Consider the following 15,130-nt stretch of genomic DNA (forward strand, 5'->3'; position numbering starts at 1 on the left):
TGCCAGTCACCTGCCAATACCGACTAGTTTTATTAGCTCATCAACTGCCAGTCACCTGCCAATACCAATTAGTTTAATTAGCTCATAACCTGCCAGTAACCTTCCAATACCAACTAGTTTTATTAGCTCATAACCTGCCAGTAACCTGCCAATACCAACTAGTTTAATTAGCTCATAACCTGCCAGCAACCTGCCAATACCAACTAGTTTAATTAACTCATAACGTGCCAGTAACCTGCCAATACCAACTAGTTTTATTAACTCATAACCTGCCAGTAACCTGCCAATACCAACTAGTTTTATTAGCTCATAGCCTGTCAGTAACCTGCCAATACCAACTAGTTTTATTAGCTCATAACTTGCCAGTAACCTGCCAATGCCAACTAGTTTTATCAACTCATAACCTGCCAGCAACCTGCCAATACCAACTAGTTTTATTAGCTCATAACCTGTCACTAACCTGCCAATACCAACTAGTTTTACTAGCTCATAGCCTGTCAGTAACCTGCCAATACCAACTAGTTTTATTAGCTCATCAACTGTCAGTCACCTGCCAATACCAACTAGTTTTATTAGCTCATAACCTGTCAGTAACCTACCAATACCAACTAGTTGTATTAGCTCATAATCTGTCACTAACCTGCCAATACCAACTAGTTTTACTAGCTCATAGCCTGTCAGTAACCTGCCAATACCAACTAGTTTTATTAGCTCATCAACTGTCAGTAACCTGCCAAAACCAACTAGTTATATTAGCTCATAACTTGCCAGTAACCTGCCAATGCCAACTAGTTTTATTTACTCATAACCTGCCAGCAACCTGCCAATACCAACTAGTTTTATTAGCTCATCAACTGTCAGTCACCTGCCTATACCAACTAGTTTTATTAGCTCACAGCCTGCTAGTAACCTGCCAATACCAACTAGTTTTATTAGCTCATAACCTGCCTGTCACCTGCCAATACCAACTAGTTTTATTAGCTCATTAACTGTCAGTAACCTGCCAATACCAACTAGTTTTATTAGCTCATAGCCTGCTAGTAACCTGGCAATACCAACTAGTTTTATTAGCTCATAACCTGCCTGTCACCTGCCAATACCAACTAGTTTTAGTAGCTCATTAACTGTCAGTAACCTGCCAATACCAACTAGTTTTATTAGCTCATAGCCTGCTAGTAACCTGCCAATACCAACTAGTTTTATTAGCTCACAACCTGCCTGTCACCTGCCAATACCAACTAGTTTTATTAGCTCATCAACTGTCAGTCACCTGCCAATACCAACTAGTTTTATTAGCTCATAGCATGCTAGTAACCTGCCAATACCAACTAGTTTCATTAGCTCACAACCTGCCAGTCACCTGCCAATACCAACTAGTTTTATTAGCTCATCAACTGTCAGTCACCTGCCAATACCAACTAGTTTTATTAGCTCATAGCCTGCTAGTAACCTGCCAATACCAACTTGTTTCATTAGCTCACAACCTGCCAGTCACCTACCAATACCAACTAGTTTTATTAGCTCATAACCTGCCAGTCACCTGCCAATACCGACTAGTTTTATTAGCTCATCAACTGCCAGTCACCTGCCAATACCAACTAGTTTTATTAGCTCATAACCTGCCAGTAACCTTCCAATACCAACTAGTTTTATTAGCTCATAACCTGCCAGTAACCTGCCAATACCAACTAGTTTTATTAGCTCATCAACTGCCAGTCACCTGCCAATACCAACTAGTTTTATTAGCTCATAACCTGCCAGTAACCTTCCAATACCAACTAGTTTTATTAGCTCATAACCTGCCAGTGACCTGCCAATACCAACTAGTTTTATTAGCTCATCAACTGCCAGTCACCTGCCAATACCAACTAGTTTTATTAGCTCATAACCTGCCAGTAACCTTCCAATACCAACTAGTTTTATTAGCTCATAACCTGCCAGTAACCTTCCAAAACCAACTAGTTTTATTAGCTCATAACCTGCCAGCAACCTGCCAATGCCAACTAGTTTTATTAGCTCATTAACTGCCAGTAACCTTCCAAAACCAACTAGTTTTATTAGCTCATTAACTGTCAGTAACCTGCCAATACCAACTAGTTTTATTAGCTCCTAACCTGCCAGTAACCTGCCAATACCAACTAGTTTTATTAGCTCCTAACCTGCCAGTAACCTGCCAAAACCAACTAGTTTTATTAGCTCATTAATTGTCAGTAACCTGCCAATACCAACTAGTTTTATTAGCTCATAACCTGTCAGTAACCTACCAATACCAACTAGTTGTATTAGCTCATAATCTGTCACTAACCTGCCAATACCAACTAGTTTTACTAGCTCATAGCCTGTCAGTAACCTGCCAATACCAACTAGTTTTATTAGCTCATAGCCTGCTAGTAACCTTCCAATACCAACTAGTTTCATTAGCTCACAACCTGCCAGTCACCTGCCAATACCAACTAGTTTTATTAGCTCATCAACTGTCAGTCACCTGCCAATACCAACTAGTTTTAATAGCTCATAGCCTGCTAGTAACCTGCCAATACCAACTAGTTTCATTAGCTCACAACCTGCCAGTCACCTGCCAATACCGACTAGTTTTATTAGCTCATCAACTGCCAGTAACCTGCCAATACCAACTAGTTTTATTAGCTCATAACCTGCCAGTAACCTGCCAATACCGACTAGTTTTATTAGCTCATCAACTGCCAGTCACCTGCCAATACCAACTAGTTTTATTAGCTCATAACCTGCCAGTAACCTTCCAATACCAACTAGTTTTATTAGCTCATAACCTGCCAGTAACCTGCCAATACCAACTAGTTTTATTAGCTCATAACCTGCCAGTAACCTGCCAATACCAACTAGTTTTATTAACTCATAACCTGCCAGTAACCTGCCAATACCAACTAGTTTTATTAACTCATAACCTGCCAGAAACCTGCCAATACCAACTAGTTTTATTAGCTCATAACCTGCCAGTAACCTTCCAATACCAACTAGTTTTATTAGCTCATAACCTGCCAGTAACCTGCCAATACCAACAAGTTTTATTAACTCATAACCTGCCAGTAACCTGCCAATACCAACTAGTTTTATTAACTCATAACCTGCCAGTAACCTGCCAATACCAACTAGTTTTATTAACTCATAACCTGCCAGAAACCTGCCAATACCAACTAGTTTAATTAGCTCACAACCTGCCAGTAACCTGCCAATACCAACTAGTTTTATTAACTCATAACCTGCCAGTAACCTGCCAATACCAACTAGTTTTATTAACTCATAACCTGCCAGTAACCTGCCAATACCAACTAGTTTTATTAACTCATAACCTGCCAGTAACCTGCCAATACCAACTAGTTTTATTAGCTCACAACCTGCCAGTAACCTGCCAATACCAACAAGTTTTATTAACTCATAACCTGCCAGTAACCTGCCAATACCAACTAGTTTTATTAGCTCATCAACTGTCAGTCACCTGCCAATACCAACTAGTTTTATTAGCTCATAGCCTGCTAGTAACCTGCCAATACCAACTAGTTTCATTAGCTCACAACCTGCCAGTCACCTGCCAATACCGACTAGTTTTATTAGCTCATCAACTGCCAGTCACCTGCCAATACCAACTAGTTTAATTAGCTCATAACCTGCCAGTAACCTTCCAATACCAACTAGTTTTATTAGCTCATAACCTGCCAGTAACCTGCCAATACCAACTAGTTTAATTAGCTCATAACCTGCCAGCAACCTGCCAATGCCAACTAGTTTAATTAACTCATAACGTGCCAGTAACCTGCCAATACCAACTAGTTTTATTAACTCATAACCTGCCAGTAACCTGCCAATACCAACTAGTTTTATTAGCTCATAGCCTGTCAGTAACCTGCCAATACCAACTAGTTTTATTAGCTCATAACTTGCCAGTAACCTGCCAATGCCAACTAGTTTTATCAACTCATAACCTGCCAGCAACCTGCCAATACCAACTAGTTTTATTAGCTCCTAACCTGCCAGTAACCTGCCAATACCAACTAGTTTTATTAGCTCCTAACCTGCCAGTAACCTGCCAAAACCAACTAGTTTTATTAGCTCATTAATTGTCAGTAACCTGCCAATACCAACTAGTTTTATTAGCTCATAACCTGTCAGTAACCTACCAATACCAACTAGTTGTATTAGCTCATAATCTGTCACTAACCTGCCAATACCAACTAGTTTTACTAGCTCATAGCCTGTCAGTAACCTGCCAATACCAACTAGTTTTATTAGCTCATAGCCTGCTAGTAACCTTCCAATACCAACTAGTTTCATTAGCTCATAACCTGCCAGTAACCTTCCAATACCAACTAGTTTTATTAGCTCATCAACTGTCAGTCACCTGCCAATACCAACTAGTTTTAATAGCTCATAGCCTGCTAGTAACCTGCCAATACCAACTAGTTTCATTAGCTCACAACCTGCCAGTCACCTGCCAATACCGACTAGTTTTATTAGCTCATCAACTGCCAGTAACCTGCCAATACCAACTAGTTTTATTAGCTCATAACCTGCCAGTCACCTGCCAATACCGACTAGTTTTATTAGCTCATCAACTGCCAGTCACCTGCCAATACCAACTAGTTTTATTAGCTCATAACCTGCCAGTAACCTTCCAATACCAACTAGTTTTATTAGCTCATAACCTGCCAGTAACCTGCCAATACCAACTAGTTTTATTAGCTCATCAACTGCCAGTCACCTGCCAATACCAACTAGTTTTATTAGCTCATAACCTGCCAGTAACCTTCCAATACCAACTAGTTTTATTAGCTCATAACCTGCCAGTAACCTGCCAATACCAACTAGTTTTATTAGCTCATCAACTGCCAGTCACCTGCCAATACCAACTAGTTTTATTAGCTCATAACCTGCCAGTAACCTTCCAATACCAACTAGTTTTATTAGCTCATAACCTGCCAGTCACCTGCCAATACCAACTAGTTTTAATAGCTCATCAACTGTCAGTAACCTGCTAATACCAAGCAGTTTTATTAGCTCACAACCTGCCAGTAACCTTCCAATACCAACTAGTTTTATTAGCTCATAACCTGTCACTAACCTGACAATACCAACTAGTTTTATTAGCTCATAACCTGCCAGCAACCTGTCAATACCAACTAGTTTTATTAGCTCATAACCTGCCAGTAACCTGCCAATACCAACTAGTTTAATTAGCTCAAAACATGCCAGTAACCTGCCAAAACCAACTAGTTTTATTAGCTCATCACCTGTCAGTCACCTGCCAATACCAACTAGTTTTATTAGCTCATAACCTGTCACTAACCTGACAATACCAACTAGTTTTATTAGCTTATAGCCTGCTAGTAACCTGCCAATACCAACTAGTTTTATTAGCTCATAGCCTGCTAGTAACCTGCCAATACCAACTAGTTTTATTAGCTCATCAACTGTCAGTCACCTGCCAATACCAACTAGTTTTATTAGCTCATAGCCTGCTAGTAACCTGCCAATACCAATTAGTTTCATTAGCTCACAACCTGCCAGTCACCTACCAATACCAACTAGTTTTATTAGCTCATCAACTGTCAGTCACCTGCCAATACCAACTAGTTTTATTAGCTCATCAACTGCCAGTCACCTGCCAATACCAACTAGTTTTATTAGCTCATAACCTGCCAGTAACCTTCCAATACCAACTAGTTTTATTAGCTCATAACCTGCCAGTAACCTGCCAATACCAACTAGTTTTATTAGCTCATCAACTGCCAGTCACCTGCCAATACCAACTAGTTTTATTAGCTCATAACCTGCCAGTAACCTTCCAATACCAACTAGTTTTATTAGCTCATAACCTGCCAGTAACCTGCCAATACCAACTAGTTTTATTAGCTCATCAACTGCCAGTCACCTGCCAATACCAACTAGTTTTATTAGCTCATAACCTGCCAGTAACCTGCCAATACCAACTAGTTTTATTAGCTCATAACCTGCCAGTAACCTTCCAATACCAACTAGTTTTATTAGCTCATAACCTGCCAGTAACCTTCCAAAACCAACTAGTTTTATTAGCTCATAACCTGCCAGCAACCTGCCAATGCCAACTAGTTTTATTAGCTCATTAACTGCCAGTAACCTTCCAAAACCAACTAGTTTTATTAGCTCATTAACTGTCAGTAACCTGCCAATACCAACTAGTTTTATTAGCTCCTAACCTGCCAGTAACCTGCCAATACCAACTAGTTTTATTAGCTCCTAACCTGCCAGTAACCTGCCAAAACCAACTAGTTTTATTAGCTCATTAATTGTCAGTAACCTGCCAATACCAACTAGTTTTATTAGCTCATAACCTGTCAGTAACCTACCAATACCAACTAGTTGTATTAGCTCATAATCTGTCACTAACCTGCCAATACCAACTAGTTTTACTAGCTCATAGCCTGTCAGTAACCTGCCAATACCAACTAGTTTTATTAGCTCATAGCCTGCTAGTAACCTTCCAATACCAACTAGTTTCATTAGCTCACAACCTGCCAGTCACCTGCCAATACCAACTAGTTTTATTAGCTCATCAACTGTCAGTCACCTGCCAATACCAACTAGTTTTAATAGCTCATAGCCTGCTAGTAACCTGCCAATACCAACTAGTTTCATTAGCTCACAACCTGCCAGTCACCTGCCAATACCGACTAGTTTTATTAGCTCATCAACTGCCAGTAACCTGCCAATACCAACTAGTTTTATTAGCTCATAACCTGCCAGTCACCTGCCAATACCGACTAGTTTTATTAGCTCATCAACTGCCAGTCACCTGCCAATACCAACTAGTTTTATTAGCTCATAACCTGCCAGTAACCTTCCAATACCAACTAGTTTTATTAGCTCATAACCTGCCAGTAACCTGCCAATACCAACTAGTTTTATTAGCTCATCAACTGCCAGTCACCTGCCAATACCAACTAGTTTTATTAGCTCATAACCTGCCAGTAACCTTCCAATACCAACTAGTTTTATTAGCTCATAACCTGCCAGTAACCTGCCAATACCAACTAGTTTTATTAGCTCATCAACTGCCAGTCACCTGCCAATACCAACTAGTTTTATTAGCTCATAACCTGCCAGTAACCTTCCAATACCAACTAGTTTTATTAGCTCATAACCTGCCAGTCACCTGCCAATACCAACTAGTTTTAATAGCTCATCAACTGTCAGTAACCTGCTAATACCAAGCAGTTTTATTAGCTCACAACCTGCCAGCAACCTGTCAATACCAACTAGTTTTATTAGCTCATCAACTGCCAGTCACCTGCCAATACCAACTAGTTTTATTAGCTCATAACCTGTCACTAACCTGACAATACCAACTAGTTTTATTAGCTCATCAACTGCCAGTCACCTGCCAATACCAACTAGTTTTATTAGCTCATAACCTGTCACTAACCTGACAATACCAACTAGTTTTATTAGCTCATAACCTGCCAGCAACCTGTCAATACCAACTAGTTTTATTAGCTCATAACCTGCCAGTAACCTGCCAATACCAACTAGTTTAATTAGCTCAAAACATGCCAGTAACCTGCCAAAACCAACTAGTTTTATTAGCTCATAACCTGTCAGTAACCTGCCAATACCAACTAGTTTAATTAGCTCAAAACATGCCAGTAACCTGCACAAACCAACTAGTTTTATTAGCTCATAACCTGTCAGTCACCTGCCAATACCAACTAGTTTTATTAGCTCATAACCTGTCACTAACCTGACAATACCAACTAGTTTTATTAGCTCATAGCCTGCTAGTAACCTGCCAATACCAACTAGTTTTATTAGCTCATAGCCTGCTAGTAACCTGCCAATACCAACTAGTTTTATTAGCTCATCAACTGTCAGTCACCTGCCAATACCAACTAGTTTTAATAGCTAATAGCCTGCTAGTAACCTGCCAATACCAACTAGTTTCATTAGCTCACAACCTGCCAGTCACCTGCCAATACCGACCAGTTTTATTAGCTCATCAACTGCCAGTAACCTGCCAATACCAACTAGTTTTATTAGCTCATAACCTGCCAGTCACCTGCCAATACCGACTAGTTTTATTAGCTCATCAACTGCCAGTCACCTGCCAATACCAACTAGTTTTATTAGCTCATAACCTGCCAGTAACCTTCCAATACCAACTAGTTTTATTAGCTCATAACCTGCCAGTAACCTGCCAATACCAACTAGTTTTATTAGCTCATCAACTGCCAGTCACCTGCCAATACCAACTAGTTTTATTAGCTCATAACCTGCCAGTAACCTTCCAATACCAACTAGTTTTATTAGCTCATAACCTGCCAGTAACCTGCCAATACCAACTAGTTTTATTAGCTCATCAACTGCCAGTCACCTGCCAATACCAACTAGTTTTATTAGCTCATAACCTGCCAGTAACCTTCCAATACCAACTAGTTTTATTAGCTCCTAACCTGCCAGTAACCTGCCAAAACCAACTAGTTTTATTAGCTCATTAATTGTCAGTAACCTGCCAATACCAACTAGTTTTATTAGCTCATAACCTGTCAGTAACCTACCAATACCAACTAGTTGTATTAGCTCATAATCTGTCACTAACCTGCCAATACCAACTAGTTTTACTAGCTCATAGCCTGTCAGTAACCTGCCAATACCAACTAGTTTTAATAGCTCATAGCCTGCTAGTAACCTGCCAATACCAACTAGTTTCATTAGCTCACAACCTGCCAGTCACCTGCCACTACCGACTAGTTTTATTAGCTCATCAACTGCCAGTAACCTGCCAATACCAACTAGTTTTATTAGCTCATAACCTGCCAGTCACCTGCCAATACCGACTAGTTTTATTAGCTCATCAACTGCCAGTCACCTGCCAATACCAACTAGTTTTATTAGCTCATAACCTGCCAGTAACCTTCCAATACCAACTAGTTTTATTAGCTCATAACCTGCCAGTAACCTGCCAATACCAACTAGTTTTATTAGCTCATCAACTGCCAGTCACCTGCCAATACCAACTAGTTTTATTAGCTCATAACCTGCCAGTAACCTTCCAATACCAACTAGTTTTATTAGCTCATAACCTGCCAGTAACCTGCCAATACCAACTAGTTTTATTAGCTCATCAACTGCCAGTCACCTGCCAATACCAACTAGTTTTATTAGCTCATAACCTGCCAGTAACCTTCCAATACCAACTAGTTTTATTAGCTCATAACCTGCCAGTCACCTGCCAATACCAACTAGTTTTAATAGCTCATCAACTGTCAGTAACCTGCTAATACCAAGCAGTTTTATTAGCTCACAACCTGCCAGTAACCTTCCAATACCAACTAGTTTTATTAGCTCATAACCTGTCACTAACCTGACAATACCAACTAGTTTTATTAGCTCATAACCTGCCAGCAACCTGTCAATACCAACTAGTTTTATTAGCTCATAACCTGCCAGTAACCTGCCAATACCAACTAGTTTAATTAGCTCAAAACATGCCAGTAACCTGCCAAAACCAACTAGTTTTATTAGCTCATCACCTGTCAGTCACCTGCCAATACCAACTAGTTTTATTAGCTCATAACCTGTCACTAACCTGACAATACCAACTAGTTTTATTAGCTCATAGCCTGCTAGTAACCTGCCAATACCAACTAGTTTTATTAGCTCATAGCCTGCTAGTAACCTGCCAATACCAACTAGTTTTATTAGCTCATCAACTGTCAGTCACCTGCCAATACCAACTAGTTTTATTAGCTCATAGCCTGCTAGTAACCTGCCAATACCAACTAGTTTCATTAGCTCACAACCTGCCAGTCACCTACCAATACCAACTAGTTTTATTAGCTCATCAACTGTCAGTCACCTGCCAATACCAACTAGTTTTATTAGCTCATCAACTGCCAGTCACCTGCCAATACCAACTAGTTTTATTAGCTCATAACCTGCCAGTAACCTTCCAATACCAACTAGTTTTATTAGCTCATAACCTGCCAGTAACCTGCCAATACCAACTAGTTTTATTAGCTCATCAACTGCCAGTCACCTGCCAATACCAACTAGTTTTATTAGCTCATAACCTGCCAGTAACCTTCCAATACCAACTAGTTTTATTAGCTCATAACCTGCCAGTAACCTGCCAATACCAACTAGTTTTATTAGCTCATCAACTGCCAGTCACCTGCCAATACCAACTAGTTTTATTAGCTCATAACCTGCCAGTAACCTTCCAATACCAACTAGTTTTATTAGCTCATAACCTGCCAGTAACCTTCCAAAACCAACTAGTTTTATTAGCTCATAACCTGCCAGCAACCTGCCAATGCCAACTAGTTTTATTAGCTCATTAACTGCCAGTAACCTTCCAAAACCAACTAGTTTTATTAGCTCATTAACTGTCAGTAACCTGCCAATACCAACTAGTTTTATTAGCTCCTAACCTGCCAGTAACCTGCCAATACCAACTAGTTTTATTAGCTCCTAACCTGCCAGTAACCTGCCAAAACCAACTAGTTTTATTAGCTCATTAATTGTCAGTAACCTGCCAATACCAACTAGTTTTATTAGCTCATAACCTGTCAGTAACCTACCAATACCAACTAGTTGTATTAGCTCATAATCTGTCACTAACCTGCCAATACCAACTAGTTTTACTAGCTCATAGCCTGTCAGTAACCTGCCAATACCAACTAGTTTTATTAGCTCATAGCCTGCTAGTAACCTTCCAATACCAACTAGTTTCATTAGCTCACAACCTGCCAGTCACCTGCCAATACCAACTAGTTTTATTAGCTCATCAACTGTCAGTCACCTGCCAATACCAACTAGTTTTAATAGCTCATAGCCTGCTAGTAACCTGCCAATACCAACTAGTTTCATTAGCTCACAACCTGCCAGTCACCTGCCAATACCGACTAGTTTTATTAGCTCATCAACTGCCAGTAACCTGCCAATACCAACTAGTTTTATTAGCTCATAACCTGCCAGTCACCTGCCAATACCGACTAGTTTTATTAGCTCATCAACTGCCAGTCACCTGCCAATACCAACTAGTTTTATTAGCTCATAACCTGCCAGTAACCTTCCAATACCAACTAGTTTTATTAGCTCATAACCTGCCAGTAACCTGCCAATACCAACTAGTTTTATTAGCTCATCAACTGCCAGTCACCTGCCAATACCAACTAGTTTTATTAGCTCATAACCTGCCAGTAACCTTCCAATACCAACTAGTTTTATTAGCTCATAACCTGCCAGTAACCTGCCAATACCAACTAGTTTTATTAGCTCATCAACTGCCAGTCACCTGCCAATACCAACTAGTTTTATTAGCTCATAACCTGCCAGTAACCTTCCAATACCAACTAGTTTTATTAGCTCATAACCTGCCAGTCACCTGCCAATACCAACTAGTTTTAATAGCTCATCAACTGTCAGTAACCTGCTAATACCAAGCAGTTTTATTAGCTCACAACCTGCCAGCAACCTGTCAATACCAACTAGTTTTATTAGCTCATCAACTGCCAGTCACCTGCCAATACCAACTAGTTTTATTAGCTCATAACCTGTCACTAACCTGACAATACCAACTAGTTTTATTAGCTCATCAACTGCCAGTCACCTGCCAATACCAACTAGTTTTATTAGCTCATAACCTGTCACTAACCTGACAATACCAACTAGTTTTATTAGCTCATAACCTGCCAGCAACCTGTCAATACCAACTAGTTTTATTAGCTCATAACCTGCCAGTAACCTGCCAATACCAACTAGTTTAATTAGCTCAAAACATGCCAGTAACCTGCCAAAACCAACTAGTTTTATTAGCTCATAACCTGTCAGTAACCTGCCAATACCAACTAGTTTAATTAGCTCAAAACATGCCAGTAACCTGCCAAAACCAACTAGTTTTATTAGCTCATAACCTGTCAGTCACCTGCCAATACCAACTAGTTTTATTAGCTCATAACCTGTCACTAACCTGACAATACCAACTAGTTTTATTAGCTCATAGCCTGCTAGTAACCTGCCAATACCAACTAGTTTTATTAGCTCATAGCCTGCTAGTAACCTGCCAATACCAACTAGTTTTATTAGCTCATCAACTGTCAGTCACCTGCCAATACCAACTAGTTTTAATAGCTCATAGCCTGCTAGTAACCTGCCAATACCAACTAGTTTCATTAGCTCACAACCTGCCAGTCACCTGCCAATACCGACTAGTTTTATTAGCTCATCAACTGCCAGTAACCTGCCAATACCAACTAGTTTTATTAGCTCATAACCTGCCAGTCACCTGCCAATACCGACTAGTTTTATTAGCTCATCAACTGCCAGTAACCTGCCAATACCAACTAGTTTTATTAGCTCATAACCTGCCAGTCACCTGCCAATACCAACTAGTTTTATTAGCTCATAACCTGCCAGTAACCTGCCAATACCAACTAGTTTTATTAGCTCATCAACTGCCAGTCACCTGCCAATACCAACTAGTTTTATTAGCTCATAACCTGCCAGTAACCTTCCAATACCAACTAGTTTTATTAGCTCATAACCTGCCAGTAACCTTCCAAAACCAACTAGTTTTATTAGCTCATAACCTGCCAGCAACCTGCCAATGCCAACTAGTTTTATTAGCTCATTAACTGCCAGTAACCTTCCAAAACCAACTAGTTTTATTAGCTCCTAACCTGCCAGTAACCTGCCAATACCAACTAGTTTTATTAGCTCCTAACCTGCCAGTAACCTGCCAATACCAACTAGTTTTATTAGCTCCTAACCTGCCAGTAACCTGCCAAAACCAACTAGTTTTATTAGCTCATTAATTGTCAGTAACCTGCCAATACCAGTACTGGTGCTGATGGGAGGAAGACCTTCTCAACATGTTTAGAGGATCTCATGCTTTAGCTATTATTTGGGGCTGCACATGCCACATTTTATTTATTTATTTAGTCTGCTCGTTGACTCAGTAGCAGGTCCAGCAGGTTGTTCAGTTATTATCAACCAGTGGTGCATGCTGTCAGATACAGCCTCTCATCAAACATTCATATTTAGTCTGGAAAAAACCCAACATTAAAACCAATGAGGAAATGGGACGAGAGAGAGAAAGAGAGAGTGTTTTGGAAAAGATGGGCACAACAGAAATTGAAAGCTTTATTTGTATTGTGGTTTTGATTCTTTAAAAAAACAAAACAAACACCTGATTGGTTACCGAATTTTGATAGTTCAAAACTTGTGAAGTGTAATTTGTGTCTGCTGTCTTAGATGTGTCAATACACTGAGCAGCAGATATTTACTGGTGAAGTAATCCAAAAGTAACTAAAAGTACTCTGGTACGTTACTTTTTATTTTAGTACTGTGAATAAGTTACTGATTACATTTTTGACAAGTAACTTGCAATTGTAACGGATTACTGTTTACAAGCAAGATCCCCAACCCTGGACCTACATTATTAGTTTTTCCATTACAGTACCACAGTGCAACAGTACCAACAGCATTACATGTTCTACAGACAACACTAGTTGTACTACAACGCTACAGTACTACAACACTACAACACTACAGTACTACAGTACTCCACAGGCACAGTTGCAGCAGTCTGCTTATGATTCGGCTCAGCTAGCTGAGCAGCTGCTTTAGCATTACTCTGCTACAGAGACGTAGCAACGAGAACGTCTACCAAACAAACTCCACGAAATAAAGAGTGTTTGAGAAGCTCCGTAGACACGAAGATCACCTACCAGGACTTCTTGATTAAAGGAGAGGCGATGGCGGTGCTCAGACATCCTTGCAACAGCGGAGATAACACTGAGGCTAACAGCAACACCGGGGCTAACGCTAAACACTGACAGAGCAGCATAGACCTATATGAGTAGAGCCGATCCTCCCCACAGACATAGACCTTTATGGGTAGAACCATATGTCACAAACACGGACCGGTGCGCCGCTCCTGCAGGCACGACATCTGTAGAAGAATGAATCGCGATTACACTATTAAACTTGTCATATATCACGCAATTCTCAAGCAGTTTTCACGGAGTTTATTTAAAACAAGAGTCAGACATGATAGAGAGAGAGAGAGAGAGAGAGAGAGAGAGAGAGAGAGAGATGGAGAGAGATGGAGAGAGAGAGAGAGATGGAGAGAGAGAGAGAGAGATGGAGAGATTGAGAGAGAGAGATGGAGAGAGAGAGATGGAGAGAGAGATGGAGAGATTGAGAGAGAGAGATGGAGAGAGAGATGGAGAGATTGAGAGAGAGAGAGATGGAGAGAGAGAGAGGGAGAGAGAGAGAGAGAGAGAGAGATGGAGAGAGAGAGAGATTGAGAGAGAGAGATGGAGAGAGAGAGAGATGGAGAGAGAGATGGAGAGATTGAGAGAGAGAGATGGAGAGAGAGATGGAGAGATTGAGAGAGAGAGAGATGGAGAGAGAGAGAGAGAGAGAGAGAGAGAGATGGAGAGGGAGAGATAGAGAGATGGAGAGATTGAGAGAGAGAGATGGAAAGAGAGAGAGAGAGAGAGATGGAGAGATTGAGAGAGAGAGAGATTGAGAGAGAGAGAGATGGAGAGATTGAGAGAGAGAGAGATGGAGAGAGAGAGAGAGAGAGAGAGATGGAGAGGGAGAGAGAGAGAGATGGAGAGAGAGATGGAGAGATTGAGAGAGAGAGAGAGATGGAGAGATTGAGAGAGAGAGAGATGGAGAGAGAGAGAGAGAGAGAGGGAGAGAGAGAGAGAGATGGAGAGAGAGATGGAGAGATTGAGAGAGAGAGAGATTGAGAGAGAGAGAGAGAGAGATGGAGAGATTGAGAGAGAGAGATGGAGAGAGAGAGAGAGATAGAGATGGTGAGAGAGAGAGAGAGATGGACAGAGAGAGAGAGATAGAGAGATAGAGAGAGAGAGCGATGGAGAGAGAGAGAGAGAGATGGAGAGAGAGAGAGAGAGAGATAGAGATGGCGAGAGAGAGAGATGAGAGAGAGAGAGAGATGGAGAGATTGAGAGAGAGAGAGATTGAGAGAGAGACTTTGACTTTACCACAACGTTTATTGAGGCGTCATTCACTCAATGTGAGTACAAACATCACACAAACAACAACACTCAGGATGGGATCAACACATAAAAAAAAGGATCAACACATA

At 40.6% G+C, this 15,130-nt stretch overlaps 1 protein-coding gene across 2 annotated transcripts in view; it reads right to left on the reverse strand.

Annotated features, from left to right (window-relative positions):
* fbxo38 (F-box protein 38) overlaps positions 1–13,841 on the reverse strand; it is a 184,440-nt gene extending 170,599 nt beyond the window's left edge. For both annotated transcript variants that reach the window (XM_080502309.1, XM_080502308.1), the window contains exon 1: positions 13,740–13,841. The gene's annotated coding sequence lies outside the window, so the exon portion shown is untranslated. The remainder of the gene's footprint in view (positions 1–13,739) is intronic.
* Between the last annotated feature and the right edge of the window lie 1,289 nt (positions 13,842–15,130).

Source organism: Blennius ocellaris, assembly GCF_963422515.1.
Source record: "Blennius ocellaris genome assembly, chromosome: 9".
Classification (NCBI taxonomy): Eukaryota; Metazoa; Chordata; class Actinopteri; order Blenniiformes; family Blenniidae; genus Blennius; species Blennius ocellaris.